The following is a 16,781-nucleotide window of genomic DNA, read 5'->3' as shown; positions in this document are numbered from 1 at the left end:
GTTGTTTCAAAATGTGTAGCACTTCCCCCTTCATTCTCGGTCTCCTGCTCTGCCATGGTAAGATGTGCTTACTTCCCATTCACCTCCTGTCATAACTGTAAGTTTCCTGAGGCCTTCCAGCATGTTTCCTGTACAGCCTGTGGAACTGTGAGTCAATTAAACCTCTTTTCTTTATAAATTACCCAGTCTCAGGTAGTTTTTTATAGCCATGTGAAAATGGGCTAATGCACCATTCAAAATCCAAAATGCTCCATTGAGCATTTCCTTTGAGTGTTGTGTCAACCTTCCAAAAGCCAGATTTCAGAGCATTTCAGATTTCAAATTTTTACATTAGGGATACTCAACTTGTTTTGGCTACACCTTCTTTTCAACAAAATCTATAAGTTTCTTATTTAAAATATGTAATTTTACCAATGTATACTGGTACAATATAGAAACACTCATCATTTCCTGAAAATGAAAATAAATCTACTGACCTCTTTGCTTCTGAGATTGATATTCAGTGGCACAGGATTAGAGAAGCATATATTATAGGAGAAGAGATGAAATTTAATTAACTAAGTTTACTGGATTGTTATGTAATAATAATGAAGTCATATTACTTACAGTCTTGTAAATACTTATTCTAGCCAATTTCAAGTACAATAGTCAATTTGTAGGGAGGACAGAGTGAATCAGCTAGAGGAATATGCAAAAGAATAACATTTAAAAAGATAATCATGCTTTTGAAACAATATGATTAAAACAGCACACTTCTTTACCAGCTCATAAAGGTTTTAATCTCTATAATGTCAGAGCATATATTTTAAGAACATATATTAACCATATTGAAGCAATTTCATGGTTGTCATAAAAAAGAAAGATTGAACACTATAGGCTGTTCTAAAGCAGTCATTTTCAAATTTAAATATGCATCAGTATGCTCGAAGGGTCTCCTAAGATTGCTGGAACCCATACCTAGAGTTTCTGATTTGGTTGGTGTGATGGCTTTTTGGTGTGTGAACTTGGTAGGCTACACTACAATCTTCATCATTCCTTCTTGTAGGTTTTTAGACAGAGTGGGCTACCAGAGGTAGCCTCCTAAAAGTTGGAAGAAAGAAGGAAAACAGCAGCCACTTCATACCATCCACAATCACGTTTTCCCAATGATTCAATCAAGTGCTGATAACAGTGCTGCTGTGAAAGGATCTGGCAGATATAATTAAAATCCTAGTTAGTTGACTTCAAATTAGGGAGATCATTTGGAGCCACTGCAGAAAGCCCCCACTTGGACAATGCTTAGTGGAGCCCTGGAGGGTGAGGCTGCCCCCAAGATGCCAGACCTGCAGAGCCACCAGTGTGCAACACTAGCCTGGAAGAGCTACAGAAATCTAACTCCAACCCTTGAGAGCTGCTGTATGGCCAGCACCCAGCAAAGAGATGATAGTGGGCTGCTCCAGGCCTTAGGGGACCAACATCCACCCCAGTGGGCCCAGAGAGTCACATACAGAGTCAAAGAAGATTTTTCTCAAGCCTCAAGATTTCATATGGTTTGCCCTACTGGGTTTTGAACTTGCTCAGGACCTATTACTACTTTCCTCTTGTTTATTTCTATGTTTTTTGAATTGGAATATCTATTTAATGTTTGTCCCAACATTGTATTTTGGAAGCATATAAGATGTTTGATTTCATAGGCTCACAGCTTAGAGAGCAATTTGCCTCAGGATGAATCATACTTTGAGTCTCACCCAAATCAGATTTAGATAATGTTTATATGAGACTTTGGACTTAGACTTAAAGTTGATGCTGGCACAAATTAACACTTTGAGGGCTATTGGAATGGAATAAATGTATTTTGTAAGTGAGAGACATGAATTTCAGAAGTGCAGGGATTGATATTCCCTCCAAAATTTATGGTGAAACTTAATTCCCATTGCAGTGGTGATATGTGGTGGGCTCTTTAATGAGGTGACTACATCATGATGGCTTTGCTCTCATGAATGGATTAATGCTTTATAAACGAGGCTTTGAAGAGTGTGGGCTGCTTTTTGTTCTTATGTTCCTCTGCCATGTGAAGACACAGCAAACAGGCTCTCACCAGACATATAACATCTTGGACTTAATCTTGGACTTCACAGCCTCCAGAACTCTGATGAAGAAATTTTTGTTTTTTATGAATTGAAGATAAATAAGTAAATAAAGAGGGAGATAGTCTTTGGTTGACCTGACCAGGTCAGTTGGAAGGCCTAAAAGAGCACTTCGAATTCACATCCTGAGGGAGGGAGGGAAAAAGAAAGGGAAGGGAGAGGAAGGTAGAAGAGGTGAAAGTAGGAGTGCAGAGAGGAAATGAGAGAAAAACAGAAGGGAGAGAGGGAGACTCGCACTATGGACAACAGCTTCATCTCATGGTCATGGGGATTTAGACTGCCAACTTCTTATAATAGATTCATCTCTCTCTCTCTCTAAACTACTGGTCTGGAATCACACTTTGTGAATCACTATACTAAAGGATTGAACATGAGCCAATGTGTATGAATTACCTAGGGAAAACTAGTAAACATAATGTATGATAGAGGTATCTAACAACCTGGAATTTTCAGTAATGAATAATCTGCCTTGTGTAGAAGTATAGTTTAGTTTTCTCTATTGCAAATGTTCAAGCTGAGTTTGGATAATAATAACAGACACGAAGTACTTACCATGTGCCTTGCAATCTTCCCAACACACACACACACACACACACACACACACACACACCAAGTATATTTTATTATGGCAGGCAGAGACTATACATAATTTGCTCAAGGTTACAACAGAGGTGGTAAAACTTGGATGACAGTGACGATAGTCTGGCTGAAAGCCCATGTTCTCCTGAATAACAGCAATACTGCCAACATATATAGATGCTATCAGGTATAGAAGAAACAGCTGTCTAGAATAATTCTTGAGTTTTACTCTTTTATTCCCCACTCTCAGAATTGGCTCCTTTGATTATTTGTTTTTTAAATAGTCTTTGTTTTGTAAATATGAACACTATGCCCCCTGGTGACTTGGATAAATGTTCATATTTTAATTTTTTAATAACACAGATTGTATTTTTTTCTATCAGGGTATGACACAAGTGAATTTAGATCTCAGGTAATTTTTTCATATTGATATTTGTGTTTTTTCCAAAAACTTCAAAGTGTGCATACGGTTCTGTTTAAACAAGTCTCTATTACATGGTATATGTTTGCAGATTAAAGGTTACAGAAGAGAAAAGGTTTTCAGGCCCCAAAATGTTATGAGTGAACTATATCATCTTTATCATTAATCATCATCTGCTATGTCATGCTTTCTCTCCATCTGGTTGGGTATCAAGTATGATGCTGAAGAGTTTCAGTACATTAATTCCCAACTACTGACTACTGGTGGCAGGAAGATTAGGTTACTCTGTATTTATTTACTCTGTTAATTGTTCGACAGATCATTATTGACTACCATTCACAGAATGGCAGATGGCCAATAAAGTGTTAAATAACATATTCTATACTTTTGTGATCTCTTGATAGATCTTACATTAAAAAAAATTTTTAAAGAAGCATTCTTTCTTTAAGAGGATGAATGAATTATGATTTAAAATCAAGGTATGAATAATTTTAGTAAAAATGAAGCCTGATTTAAAATAGCGCAATGAAGACCAAATTAACCTTAAATGCTCACACAATTAAGGGTTGTTTTCAGGATCTTTTGAGCTTCTCTGATAATGAGTGTATTAGAAAAGTGTTCTAGTAATCAATATTATAACAGTAGAAGAGCGAACCTGGGAAAGAATCCAGAGGGAGTGGAATAGTCCATGGTGCAAATGCTTTTTGGGTAGAATAATGAAAGTGAGACAAGGTGAATTTTTGTTATTTTCCAGTGTTTTTATGAACATGAAATTTCAAAAGGGTCTGAGCTAGAGAAGTTTGATAATGGAACATGTTTAATTATTTGAACCTTTAAAATTTCAGAAAAAAAAGGAGTTTAAATTTCAAAAAGTTGCTGATTGAGAAACTTAAAAAATAAATTTAGGAAATATAATGTAGAATGATCTGAATACTGGGAAGCCAGTCCTAAGAAATGACAATCAATTTTATAAGGAATTCACAACTACATCTAGAATGTATTTCCCTCATTTCATCTTGTATCTGTCTTATTCACTGCTGCCTTACTATATTAACTTGAGTAATGCGAGCTGAGTTAATTAATAAATCTCAAAATTTCAGTGACAACACAAATGAAGTTTATTTCTTGCTAAGGTAACACTTCTGAAGCAAATGTTTCTAGTCTGAATGTGACTTTCTTCCAACTAAAAATTTAGAGATTCATTTTTTTTTTCCATCTTGCAATTCTCCCATTCTCTAACATTCCAGTGCCTTGTGTGCTCAGATCAAAGAAGGTGGAAAAAGGAGACAGTGAAGAAGGTATTCACGCTTCTTAACCTTCTCATATCAGAAGTGACATATGTTACTTTCACTTACATTCTGACAGCAAAAAATAATCATTTGGTCTCCCTTAAATGCAAGGGAGGCTGGCAAGTGTAGTTTCTGTCTGGGCAGCCATTTCCCAGCCACGACACTATTCTGTGGAGGAACGGCATACATTTTGCGGAATTGTTAACTCTCTCTGACAAATAATTTCATAGATGTTGTGTTTATATTCCTGAAATAGGTAGGTTAGGGTGACATTTAATTGGACTACCCTCTGGGAGAGAAAATGATCACCAGGGTGAGAGGTCATCAGTGATAATTATGGAGTTTTCTCTCTTGTATAAATGGCAACAGGTAGAAGCAGGTGCCAGCTGCCTTCCAGCTTCATCACACTTTAAGTCTCCTCTTTCCCTCAGCTTCCTATGTCTGACAAATGTTTCCTGAAGTCTAATTATCAAATTACGAAGTTCATGAGGATGACATACAACTGCATGGAATACTTTCTATTTCAGAACCCAAAATACTCCTCCATTCCATGAAGCTTATTTAGACTGAGTCAATTACTCATCTAATATTTCCTTATATTTAGCTTCTGAAATACCTCCTCAGAATGGCATCTTCCTGATTTCTGATGGAGATATAATTAGCAGTGCCCTCTCTAAATTATCCTTAAGACTTTTATTTGCCTTCTAATTCTTTCCCCCATTACAGTCTATCCATCAAACATATCAACAAATATATCATCAAACATCTACTTACTGCATAGAAAAGTCTTAAAGAGGTCTTGCTGTGAATTAAGTTGATGTTTGAGATATTTGCTATGTTAAAATATATCAAATGCTTATGGGTCCAAATGATAATACTGGGATCAATGGGTGGAGATTAGAGAGAAGTAGATTTTAGTGCAATATGAGCAGACATTTATAGAGAGTCAATGAGGTATAATGGGAAGTACACTGAACTTGGAATGCAAACACTTTGGTTTGTATCTCCACAACAACATGATGTTGTAGTGACTGTGTGGTATCAGACAGATCAACTGCCCTCTTTAAATCTTAATTTCCTGACACATAAAATGAGGATTATTAAAAACTATTTTCTACTATACCATTCATATGACTATCAAAAGTAATGTCAATGAGACCCTTTTCTAAACTGTAAAGTGCTATTTAAATGTGAAATTATCACCTATTAGAAGTGTACCTTAATGGAACAAGGTTTCTCACCATGTAATAGATTCTCTTTCACTTGAGTCACAATGGCTATTCACACTGGGTCTTCTGTATTAGCTGGAGGTTAGGTTGAGTGCTCTCAAGGGTCTCCTCAAACTGGGAGACCATCTAGTTTTATTCACATGAAACTCTTCATTTTGCAGGTAAGGAAGTCAGAGAGGTAAGGTAACTTACCCAAATGTAATTGCTAGAGCCAGAACTCTCTAGTCACAAATTATATCATATTTTTTTCAGGAATTATGTGTGCTTTATCTTAGGTTTAACATAGGTTTATCTTGGCCTCCTTTAGCCCTCTGTCATCTTGTTTTGATTGCTGTTTTCTTGCGTACTGACCCATGAGCACATGCTTTTGACTTCATACACAATAATTCCTCCACACTTTGAAGTGATCTAAGTAATGTATCTATCAATATCCTGATGGCTCAACTGGTTTTTAGAAGAGATAAATCACTCAAATGGCTGTTTCACTTGATACTCAAATTCAGTATGTGTTCTAAGCTTAAGTTAAACTTGGTATGGTCATCTCAGAATTGAACTAGCACTGATACAGTAAATGACAGTACTAGCTATACTAAAGACTAAAACATTAGAGAATGATTTTACAATGATCCACAATGTCTGACTATATAAATTGAAATAAAGAAAAATGTCATTACCCCTGTAGCATCTATAAATATTAATATATTTAAATTTTTAAAGACTGGTTTTTCCTAGAGTTGAAGGAAACATTTTTTCAGTGAAATAAGCATTCAGCAGATATTTACTTTGACTGGTTTCTACTATGTAAAATAATTGAAGAGAAGATGGGTTTTGCACTCAAATTTAGCAGTCTAATATGATGGTAGTGAAATGGGAGAGCGAAAAATAGACTTAATCAATTACCAATGAAGTAGTCTCTAAGTTTGTCTCAATCAATATATATCTTAGCATGAGTCAAGTTACTTCATTTTAAAAATCTGCCTCAGAGAAATGAAATTACGTGATTTTCTTTAGTATTTCTTGGTCATCTTCACTGAGATTATCAAATCTATTAAATTGGAAATATATTTTTTTCTCTGCAATCTCACCATTAAAATGCTGTCGTTCTCAACTCCCAATTTGAAAAAAAAATTTCATATTTTTCTAAATTTAGAGAGGAGAATATTATGGAATTTTAATAGAACAAAAGGGCAAAAATATACAGTGAAATTATAATGTACTGATCTGTTTTACCAACAAACCATACTTGGTAAATTTGAGACAAAATATAGTTTAAAATGCTATTTATTGCATATTAGAAAAAGTATTTTATGTCTGGAGTCTTTATAGCACTCTGTTTACTATTCCACTGAACAGTTTATCTGGGCTTTGGAAAATTCAGGGAAAGACTGTTGATAGACTCATGTATCAATACTAGGCAGCCATTTTAACTGGTTTATTACATTTCTAACAGTTGTGATTAACAAGTATATAAAAGATATTTCTCTTTACCACTTTTATAACAGGATTATGTTTCTTAAAGCTGCAGCTTTATTATAGTCACATGCTTGAAAATAACTTCATGAAATCTCAGCATTTTCTCCATACATTGATGGTTTAGCATGGATTGTGGTTCTTAAATATTAGTTATTATTATCCCAGAAATAGGTGAGCTGAGTTAGATCTATGTAACAAGTCACAAGAGACTACTTTTGTTCTCCTTTTCTTGAGTCTTTCCTCAATATATTGCATGCTACATAAGGAATTTGCTGTTCTCATAGAGAAATTTTAACTTTTAAAATATTCTCCTTTTGTTCTTTAAAGTGCAAATGTTGGCTGTCACAAAACAAAGCAGTTTATCACTTTCTCTCAGAGAAAATATTCCTGTTTATCTGCACAGAGATGGGATTAATGACCAGTACTTTTGAGTTTTTCCGACTTAGGCTGCCTGATGCCCACAATAGCTGAAGTGCTCAGGTTCTTGCAGCCAATATGTAGAATTTTTATCAGATTCTGAATTGAAGGAATTTTGCTTCTCCAGTTTTTCATATAGAATATTTGAAAATTATTGTTGGAATTATCTTTTGAATATTGTACTCATATTGCAAATGGGATGCCAGACTTTAGATACACAAATAAAATGTAATTCTTAATTTTAAGGCAATTAAAATCAGAGAGATACAAACATATTACTATTTATTTGTAGTGTTTTATTTACTATAGTGTCACATTATATCCTCAATAACTTAATTACACAGATGGAGAGCATCATATCATGAGTTAGGTGAGATGGAAAATTGCAGTTAAAAGTTGCAGTTTCAGCCAGGCACAGTGGCTCACACCTGTAATCACAGCACTTTGGGAAGCCAAGGCAGGCCAACATGGTAAAACGTATCTCTACTATAAGTGCAAAAATTAGCCAGGCATGGTGGTGCATGCCTGTAATCCCAGCTACTCAGGAGGCTGAGGCAGGAAAATTCACTTCGACTCAGGAATTGGAGGTTGCAGTGAGCTGAGATGGTGCTACTGCACTCCAGCCTGAGAGACAAAATGAGACTTGGTCTCAAAAAAAAAAGTTACAGTTAAAAGAATAGGTTGAATTTGAAAGCAATGAGAATGGAGAGAAAGAGGGAAAGAGAATGAAGAGATAGAAAGGGTCATTTTAATCTAAATATATAGGAATCCAGGCAACATACAGATTATAATAAGATTTATGAAAAACTGGGTTGCAAGCTTAGCAAGCCAGATAGCAGAAGCAAACAGTAATAGGTGTCTAAATAGTTTTCTTATAAGTTTTAAAAGCCAAAATTCTAAAATCTATGAGAAAGCATTTGATGGTCTCACTCTCCAAGTTTACTTGAAAGCATTGGAAGGTCTCACTCTCACTACCCAATCTATAGGGACACTATCCTTTTCCTGAACTCTGGCAGCTACATTAGTATTATATATTTAATTTATTTATTATTTATACATGTACTTCCTTGTCACATCTTAAAAATTCCTTTGATTGTCTTAAACTGCAAATTAAGATTTATTGCTTTACTTTTCACATACATAAACTCTTTGAGGTCAGGGTTTAAGTATAATAATAAAATGCCCTATATTGTATACATGTCTCACACATAGTCATTATTTAATAGTTCTTTGTTTGTTAAACTACATACTTTGTTTGGATATCTGTTTTGATTTATTATCCCCAAGTAATCTTGAATTTTGTTCCCTCCAAAAAGAGACATGGGTTCTAACACCCAGTATTTCAGCATATGGCCTTATTTGCAGACAGTCTTTAAAGGGGTTGAACAAATTAAAATGAAGCCATTAGGGTGGGTCCTAATCCAATATGACCAATATTCTCATCAAAAGAAGAAATGTAGCTATATCAAGGGAAGATGGAAGAAGATGACCATCTACCAGCCAGTGTCTCATAGAGCGCATTCTTCCCAGCAGCCCTCAAAAGGAACCAATCCTAATGACACCTTGATTTCATATGCCAGCCTCCATATTTACTAGAAAATAAATTTCTATTGTTGAAGCCACCCAGTTTGTGGAGATTTTTATGGCAACAGCCCTAGTAAACTAATACATCCTATAAAATGACTTCAGAATCCTGTTGAAATCTTTCAACCATACATTTCTTTAAAAAGTCACTTAGGACTTAAAGTCTGTCAAATCCCCTCAATTATCGATCTCACTAAATAATTGCTCAATCTCTGCTTCTATTGGCATTAGAAGACCTGACCTTACTGATACATAGGAAAAGTATCACCATGTACTTTACCATTTCAAATGGAGCTCACGCTTATGAAAGAAGTTTTATAAAAACACTCAAAGGTTATTTGTCAAATTGCCAGTTGTCAATCATCTCTCAATTACCCAAGTATGAATTATTCACAACTGGTTTAATCTCAGGCTGATTTCCCTTTTTCCTCCAAGCACACATCTGATTTCAATCTCTGTTCCAGCAATTGATATGTGTTTAGGGAATGCAGACTAATGTTAATATTAGCCTGAACAAACACTTAAAAGGCTAAGTCTGTGTCAAAAATAAATTAATTCATTCCCCAAAACAAACATGTATCATCTTTGCATTATCAGATGTTTTGGATTATTTAATACCACGGCTCATTTCCTTGATAATAAAGAGTCTAATAAGACCTATGCTTACACTGTTTATAACTTTAGGTTATAAATCCTTAATCATAAGTGAGGTAACTTTTATTTAAGTTTTCTGTAGTGTTCAGGACAGTCTTACAGTGCCTGCTAATATGGGCTGACAATATGATATGGTTTGGCTGTGTCCCCTTCCAAATCTCATCTTAAACTGTAGTTCCCATAATCTCCACATCATGGGAGGGAGCTGATGGGAGGTCACTGAATCGGAAGCAGACAGTGCAGGTCAACAAATAAGAGAAACAGGTGAGGTTTCCAGGCTCTGATTGGTTTCTTCCAGATACCCTCTTGTAATTCTGGCCTTGAGTGTTGTGAAGCCTGGTTATGGCTGTGTTTCCCACAACTAACAAAAAAATCTGGCCAAATCCCACCCCTGGCTTTTTTTTTTTTTTTTTTTAACAAATGAGACTAATGGAGTCCAGGAAAGCTAAGTTGTGGGTCCACATTCACAAGTAATTTGTATCAGGACTAGAAAAAAGGAACATAACTCCAAATTCCCAGGCAAGAATTTGTTTTGAGATAACTGTTCAATGCATTTCTCAATCCTTGAAAATAGCCTAATAACCAGTAAATTTACCTCTTGCTAAAATAACTGTCATGTACAGGATGGCTATATAGTATGCCTTATTTGCATTCTAGGTCCTTGAGATATAGCAATGGACAAAACAGATGAGGTCCTTGATCTTATGAAGCTTATATTGTGAAAATTATACTCTATCATCCAGATGGTTGAGATTCTTTAAATTTTCCTATAAGCATGGGTACATTTGCACAAACGCATGTCTTTTGCTGAGTCCTCCTTGAGACAAAGTTTATGAATATGCAAAATGGCTGAATGCAGCCACAGGTACAGTTTGTTCCCCATGGAATGCTGAGAAGCCAGCTGGTCCCCAGGATACAACAGGAAAGGGAAATACAACATAAGGCATTGTAAGGCATATTTATACAGTTTGTGCCCCATGGCTCAGTCCTGTCCAATATGTCAGCAAACTGAGAAAGCTTAAGGTATTTTAGCTCTTCAGAGAAAATGGTGGTTGTAAATATATACTAAGCTTCTTGCACTTTTTTTTTTTTTTTTTAACTTTGGTCATGAGTCTGTCACTAATTGCTGTATGCCTCCTGGCATCAATCAACTGACATTTATGCTCTAGTCTTTAGGATTCTCAGTATTTCAAAATTGTAAAAGCTACATTTGCAAGCACAATCATTTTAACTCCTTAACCTCATGTTTAAGATCTTCCATGGTCTGGCTACAGGGTTTCTCATATGTATTAAAATAATTTGGTAACCGGTAATCAAAATAATGAATTATTTCACTGTTTTCCTCCAACTTCACAAACCCAGGTCAAACCAAAATATTTACTCCTTCTGCATATCACCACCACCACTTATCCCTGTGGTTCCTTTGATTCTTCAATTCAATATCCTGAGAGTATCTACCTCCTATCTCTAAGCTGTGACAGCCTCTTTACCAGCTGTTGCTCTTCTTAACTTCACTGATGATAGAACTTGTTTAAAGAAGCTGAATAATTCAGACATGTTTACCTTTCATTAGTTATCACTACAGTACATAGCATACATAGTATATGTCACATAGAATGTGATCCTATCCTGACCAATTGGCTATGAAGAGAAATTGGCTAAGAAAGAATTTTCCTTCATGATAAAATTAAAATGTACAAAGAAAGCCCCTTCCTTCCTGTTTTGTCTGTAGAAAATTACAGTGAGCTGTGAATTTGCTGAAGTCAACTTGCCACCCTGACTGGGAGGTTGAAACCATCTCTGGGAAACCCAATCAGAGTCCCACCATTATTTGGCTACTTGACCGATCCAAGATCCAGGTGCTACCTGTGTCCATACCTCTTGTTACAAAGGGAAAATGAATCTTCGTTCTAAAACCACTTCCAACTGAGTGTTTTGGCACTTGCACCAAACCCAAGTGTACCTTTTGGTTTAGCCTCTCTATATCCTGTATTAAAGTTATTTCCTAATAACTTACATTTATATTGTACATTATAAATTACTAAAGTGTTGTTCACCCATGGTTAAAGAAAAAGAACAACCTGAAGCTAGAAGCTGTGTACTGTTTGAAGGCACACAGGTGACAAAGAGCAAGGTTGACTTTAAGCTCATAGCATCCTTGAGGTATGGCTTCTCTTGAATAATTAGCCAGATGCTGGAGATTTTTACCAATCCTATATTTTCATGAGTTCCTCTTTTACAATTAGCATTCCTGCCGAAAGCTATATTTATGTGAATATTTGTTAATCAGTGACTTTATAATTTGTATTATAGCTATGCCTGGCCATGGCTTCTCTGTGGAGATAATTCTATAAATAGCCAACACATTAACACAGTTCAGTATTCCTCAGAAACATAAGAAGCAGGATAGCTTAGTAGTTATACCTATTATGTAGTAGTTGCGAGTTAAAAGTGTTGGATTCAGACCCTGCTCACTATGATTCGCTGTGGGCCAAAGAAAAGGTAATGGTAGAAGATATGTTTAAATCAATCAGCTGTTTCTTTCTCTAAAACCCACTATAATACCCTATTGCTTCTATTTTTTTCAGAAAATCTTTAAGAATAGGTGTTTTTCTAACCCCAGAATCTAGCACACATGGCACAGTATGTTAGTTATAGTTGATACACAAAATGTGTTCAAATGAATGAAATTTGAAAAGTAAAAGTCACCCAACCTTTCTTTTACTGAGATTAGTACTTTATAATGCAAGTTTCCTCAAGAGAATATACAAAGGCAAATAATAAATACTGAGTTCTTTATGATTAGTAATCCAGCCCTTTCATAATTCTTACCCCTGTCTCCCGAAATCACAGGAATTATGTTGGTTAAGGTAAAATATCTTTTACAGCCCCCAAAATGTTATAGAATAAGAGCTTCAATTGGGTTTTTAGTAATATAAAAATGCATAATTGCCTGCAGCATAATTTCTTTCAGGTCTTAATCCCGTGGGCTCAATCTAAGGGGTTTTGTTACTTTGTTTTTGTTTTTGTGTTTTTGCTGTCTTAACCTGTTAAAGTTCATCTTAGTAGGTTTCTTTGCTCTATCTTCTCATATGCTTCTGTGTATATGTGGCCACAGTTACTTTCAGAGTCTTATTTGCTCAACAAGACATAAGAATCCAGTTCTTTCAAGAAAAAAGCAAATTAAAATGTTATTAAAGCATGTATTGCCCCTTGACAAGCCCCTCTGGATCCATTTGAGCTTATGACCATGGGAGTCTTCAGGAAGGGTTTTATTTCACAAACCCCTGAGCTCTTCCAAGCCACATGCTGTTTGATAATTAGGGACAATATTATCTGTAATAGAAACCCAGTACAGAAGAAAACAGTGAAAGAGACTAATATAGACAACCAGCTGTTGTTTTTCTGCCACTGTACTGGTTGACTTAAACTACGTTGCTGTCCAAATTTATTTTGAGCCAAAACTCTTTTACTCTGCCAGTAATGCAATAGAAAGCAGAATATTCTGCCATCCAGGCTATACTGCCATAATAGCCAACATCTGTGTGGTCTTTGCAATTTACAATGTACTTTTACATCATTTGTCTTATTTAAATTTCACAATATCCTTGTGAACTTGGAAAATGTGACTTCCTTTTGGAGGTGAAACAGATATACAGACTATGTGATTATTCCAGGGTCTAATGGCAAACCTAGAGTTATCTGGCTTCTACTTCCTTCTTCATTGTCATCCTCATTATTGTCTATGCTTCAGGATTGGGTACCTGTAGAAATTTCGGGTGGATTTTCCTTATTTTCTTATGTGAGCAGTGCTGGAGTTTCTACCTTTGCCTGTAGCAGAGTTCTCTGAATAATATCTAGTGCTTCTCCTGTAACAACCTTTGACTGAAGACCATTGGTCCTTCGACCCATTGGACATGGGGTCAGCCCAAGTTAATTGGCAATTCCAAACCACCAGTTCTCTGTTGAGCTAATAGGAACAAAAGGATCTTATAGAACTAATCCCTAAGAGATAGTTCAAAACAAGGCAACATGGCTATTTTAGAAATTTCTCCTTTGGTAACTGCCTTATCACCACACAGTTCAGTAGCTTTAAATTTGGAGATTATAAAAGATGAAGTTTTACCAACTGAAAACGGATCTAGAAAATTTTTAGAAATCACCTCTCTAATAGTTTACTTAGGAAAGTCTTCAGTTTTATTAATCTTTGTGTTGCCTTTGAAGCCAAACCTGCTGGTGTTGCAGATCCTGCTTCCTGGCAGCTGGAACATGTATTTATAATCATTACTTCCATTCCTTAAAGGCTTTGGACTTTATTGATTGCTTTACCTTAGTTAATACTCACCTGGCCTCCCTGAGTTGTCCTTTAGGACATTGACAAACAATTTTAGCATGATTGTCTTTCATATAACATGTTCAAAAATGAAGAATATGTGATTATTTTAGTGAAAATATGAGTGCTGGTATTTTTAGCGAAAATATGAGTGCTGGTATTTTTAGCATTTCCGATGCTTCCTTTATGTTCATAAGGAGTATAGAGATTGCTGTTTTTACAGTTACCTTCCATCACCTCTTAAAAAGGCAGAGACAAGTATTATAGGCAATACTGAAAAATATATTTCAAAGTAAATATTTTTCCTTAATTATATCTCTGTTGTTTCTTCTCTAGATTTCCTTCCTTTCTTTCTTGTTTTCTATCTTTCTCCCTCTAGTTCTTCCTGGTATTGTCTCTATGCTGTACAAAAATCCAAAATGTGAGGCATCAATTTCAGAGAAAACATGGTTCAATTAAAAATCTATGTTCCCAGTTCAAATTAAGTTTATAAACCAAAGTGTGGCAGAAATGATCTAAAAACCAAGAATATTTATCTTACAATCAATATATGTACTTCATTAATACTTCACAAATCTAGGGTCTTTTTTAAACCAGTTTTTTTTTTCCACAGGAATTTCTTAAGCTTGGAATGTATGCTTCGGAAGAAATTATAAAAGGCTACTAAAGATACTCAGGACAGCTGTAAAAGGAAGGCCTCAGTTGGTAAAATCAAAGTAAAATAATGAGTGTAGAATCAGTCTCATGTATGTTGCTGCTGGAGATACAGTCACAATAATCTTCTCTCAATTTCTGGAACATGCCTAGGATGTTCTCATTTGTCAAGCCTTACTACTTTCTAGCCTTATACCTGCTATTTTCTTTTCTGCTCTGTTTGTGTAAATTACTGTTTCTCAAACATCAAGGCTCAACTCAAATATCTCCTCAGAGAAACCTTTGTTTGGTCACTCTAATGTAGATATCTTTGCTATTCTCCCATATTTCATATTTTTTCATTATAATTGTTTTCATTTTTACTTGATTTTGTCTTACCCAATGATGGGATTCAGAAACTAATATCCCCAAATATGGTGCTTTGGCAGGTGCTTTGACATGCTGAACTGAAGAAGCCTCAGGTTCTCTCAGACCTCCTCTCAGCCCTCCTCCCTCCCAGAGCACAGCATGAAGATGTTCTCAGAAGTTCCCTTATCTGCCTAAAGCCTCTACCCACCAAAAAAGAAAGCAATTACCCCTGGTCCCTTCTCTCAGTTTTCACTGCCTGCGTACTGCAGGAAGAGAGACTGAAGTCCATCAACGCACCTGGACAGACTTTGTCACAGACCACTGTCTGCTCTGCAAATCCACAGATTTTGTGCCAAGGCATTGTATGTTCTGCAAGTCCACTGAATTTTCTGAAGAATAATTTACTGCCCCCGCCCTCAGAAATCATCCACACCTCCCATCTCCTTTTCCCCTAAGAAGGAGGTATAGCCATCTGTATCCTGTTGTGGTAGGGTAATTACTCTGTGATCCTCCTCTGTGTACATTAACATTTGCATGCCTTTTCTCCCAGTAATCTGCCTTTGTCAGCTGAATTTTAGAAACCTTCAAAGAGTGAAGAAAGGTTTTTCCTTGGCCCCTACACCCTCAAAATGCAATTTTCATGAGGCTAGAGATGTTGTTTATATTGTTTCCATTTTATTCCAGCAACCAAGTGGAAATAAGCACATAGCAAGAACCCAATAAATATTTGCTGAACAAATGAATGAAGTATTTCCTCACGGTTATTCTGAATTATTGCATTGCTGGTAGGGAGTTGGGCTGGGGAATACAAAGAGATGTAAAATGCTGGAGCTGTTCACATATCTGCTTTAAACTTGGGAGGTTTTTAAAAAATAAAATTAAAAAATTTTATGTTTTGCTTAAACATCACTTTATTGGGTTTTGCTTAACAATTGGTTTAATTTTTGGTATTGTTGGTCTATTGAGGTATAATTAACCAATAATAAATAGTTTGATATGTCAAGTGTATAAATTGAAAAGTTTTTCTGTCACTAAAGATTAGGTTTCTTTTCTGACATTTTATATGAATTAAATTATTGAGTATGTAGTTGTTTGGGGCATTACTTTTTACCCTCAATGTAATTATTTTTTAATCCATTTATGTTATTGCATGTGTCAATAGTTTACTCAGGTGTGCTGCTGAGTTACATCCAGATTTATGAATATTTCACAATTAATTTATCCATTCACTGTTGATGGGTTTTTGGGTTCCAGATGAAATTATGGCAAATAAAATTGCTACAAACATTCATCTACATGTTTTCACATGAACACGCTTATATGTACATTGAATAAAAACCTATCAGCATAATGGCTAAGTCAGATGTGAGACATATGTTTAAATTTTTAAGAAACTGAGAAATCATTTTCCAAGCAGTTCTACCAGTTTACTTTCCCATCAACGTGGTATGAGAATTCCAATTCTTTTTTTTTTTTTTTTAGTTGCATTTTAGGTTTTGGGGTACATGTGTGGAACATGCAAGACATTTGCATAGGTACACACATGGCAGTGTGTTTTGCTGCCTTCCTCCCCTTCACCCACATTTGGCATTTCTCCCCAGGCTATCCCTCCCTAGCTCCCCCCTGCCACTGTCCCTCCCCTATTCCTCCCAATAGACCCCAGTGTTTGGTACT

At 35.7% G+C, this 16,781-nt stretch overlaps 1 long non-coding RNA gene across 1 annotated transcript; it reads left to right on the top strand.

The window, feature by feature from the left end:
* Window positions 1–5,701: 5,701 nt before the first annotated feature.
* LOC118147811 (uncharacterized) lies at window positions 5,702–15,902 on the top strand. Its single transcript, XR_004734410.3, has 3 exons — window positions 5,702–5,805; window positions 14,719–14,810; window positions 15,188–15,902. It is a non-coding gene; the product is annotated as an uncharacterized LOC118147811 (long non-coding RNA).
* Window positions 15,903–16,781: the final 879 nt, after the last annotated feature.

The sequence above is a fragment of the Callithrix jacchus genome, chromosome 15 (genome assembly GCF_049354715.1).
Source record: "Callithrix jacchus isolate 240 chromosome 15, calJac240_pri, whole genome shotgun sequence".
Taxonomy (NCBI): domain Eukaryota; kingdom Metazoa; phylum Chordata; class Mammalia; order Primates; family Cebidae; genus Callithrix; species Callithrix jacchus.
The sequence above is the reverse complement of the archived record's forward strand: the minus strand, read 5'-3'. Positions and strand labels throughout refer to the sequence as shown.